This window comes from Danio aesculapii, chromosome 14, assembly GCF_903798145.1.
Source record: "Danio aesculapii chromosome 14, fDanAes4.1, whole genome shotgun sequence".
Classification (NCBI taxonomy): Eukaryota; Metazoa; Chordata; class Actinopteri; order Cypriniformes; family Danionidae; genus Danio; species Danio aesculapii.
The window spans coordinates 3,324,617-3,327,116 of NC_079448.1; the positions used below are offsets into that span (position 1 = coordinate 3,324,617).

Sequence of the window (2,500 nt, forward strand, 5' to 3'; positions counted from 1 at the left end):
GTTTCAGAAATAAAAAAAAATCAAATGCGTTTGATTTACTACAATTTTTACTGCATTCCTTTTTACATAATAAAACATATATCAGGACTTTAACATTTTTAGTTTTTTTTTTTTGTATTTTTAGATATAGATTTATTCTATTTTAGTTTTTTGTTGTTAGTTATACATATTATTATTATTATTATTATTATTATTATTATTATTATTATTATTATTACTATTATCATCATCATCATTATTATTATCATCATCATCATCATCATCATCATCATCATCATCATCATCATCATCATCATCATCATTATTATTATTATTATTATTATTATTGTATTTTTATTATTATTTTTATATTATTATATTATTATTATTATTATTATTATTGTATTTTTAGATATAGATTTATTCTATTTTAGTTTTTTTGTTGTTAGTTATACATATTATTATTATTATTATTATTATCATTATTATTATCATTATTGTTATCATTGTTATCATTATTATTATTATCATCATCATCATTATTATTATTATCATTGTTGTTATTATTATTATTATCATTGTAATTGTTATTATTATTATTATTATTATTATTATTGTCATTATTATTATTATCATCATCATCATCATCATCATCATCATCTATATTATCATTGTTATCATTATTATTATTATCATTATTATTATTATTATTGTCATTATTATTATTATCATCATCATCATCATCATTATTATCATTATTAGTATTATTATTATTATTATTACTACTATTATTATTATCATTGCTGTTATTATTATTATTATTATTATCATTATTATCATTATTATTATTATTATTATTGTCATTGTTATTATTATTATTGTCATTATTATTAATATTATTATTAGTATTATTATTATCATCATCATCATCATCATCATCATCATCATCATCATTATTATTATATTATTATTATTATTATTATTATTATTATTATTATTATTATTATTATCCTTGTCATTGTTATTATTATTATTATTATTATTATTGTCATTATTATTAATATTATTAATAATAATAATTGCATATTTATTATACATTTAAAATATAAATTATATTCTAAAAGTCACATATTGTGTTGTATAAGATACCGATTTTAAAAGCAGCTTACATTAATAAACCATATAACATATAACTGTTACAAAAATTCAAATAACTTGAAATTAAGTCAGTTTAATCTGTGACGCAGCTCTAATGAAGACAATTTAGTCAAAATTCTAACAATTTAGTTTAGTTCAGTTCATTTAATCACTGTCAATATTGATCAGTCATAAACTCATTCAGGAAATTCAGCAATGATAGCGTTTCAAAAAAGTGTTGTCGATGTTGTGAATATTTGTGGTAATAATTGACAGAATTAAGTTTTATTTAATTCTAATTTTAATCTTATTTACATTAATGAGCTTTTCAGATCATCCACCTTATTATATCTTAAATATAAATGCATATTAAACTGTTACTCAGACCCCACACTATGAGAAACCAGACAGTGTCCTATATTATAACAGAACAGTGTGTGGCCTGAAAGTAGGGTTTGTGTTTGACCTGGGCTGAATGATTGAGCTGGGTTATATGTAGGTCTTCTGTGAAAACTGGAATTTAGAGGCTTGGATTAGAGATTAAGGATTAGTTTTTTTTCTCTGCAGACAGTCACACTCAACTCCAAGATTACAGCTTGCATCAGTGTGCACACAAAAATCACACCTTCTTGCTCAATTTTTTAGCATTAAATAACATCCCATTTAAATTGGAAATACGCCATATTATGGAAGTAAAATGTGTGCAAACGCCATTTTATGTTGACTGTGTACACCCACGTCCGTGTGTCTGCATTAGAAAAACAGCCTTACAAATGGCCAGTGGCAGAAAATCAAACCAGGCAGGAGGTTTCTTTAGCTTTTAAAAAGGCGTGCTATCGCTCTCCATGTTCCCTCTGTAGATCTGTGTGCAGCTGGCAGTGTGTTAAGAAAGGATTAGCTTTGTGTCCTGAAAACATCAAGCGTCTCGGGTCATTCCCGAACATCACAAAATCAACTTGTCACAGAAAAAGCATTTCAGACGCTTGCTGTTAGACCCTTCTGTTCAATTTTCCAGCCTTCTCTTATATCATAAAACTACTCATGGTTTATTTATGTCAAATACATTTTATGAGTGTCACGATCACCAGCGATCGTAACTTCCTAGATTGCTGGATCTCACACACATTCACATGGACTACAAATCCGCCATTCATGGACTACATTTTCATACATGCACTCCGTTCACAAACACACATGCTTCCTCATTATGACTAATTACACTCGCACCACCTGAGCATTGTCAAAGTCTGATTGCAGACACTATTTAAACAGCACACACTCTCACTTCCATTGCCGAGTCTTGTTATCTGTAAAGTGACATTTCAACGCGTTTTCCTAGTCTTGTTTTCCTGTTTTCTGACCCTAGTCTTGTTTACCTAGTTCT

At 26.2% G+C, this 2,500-nt stretch overlaps 1 protein-coding gene across 4 annotated transcripts in view; it reads right to left on the reverse strand.

Moving 5' to 3' along the window:
* The window catches only part of LOC130240354 (protocadherin alpha-C2-like), an 83,783-nt gene that overhangs the window by 24,833 nt on the left and 56,450 nt on the right, over positions 1 to 2,500 (reverse strand). The window lies entirely within an intron of this gene.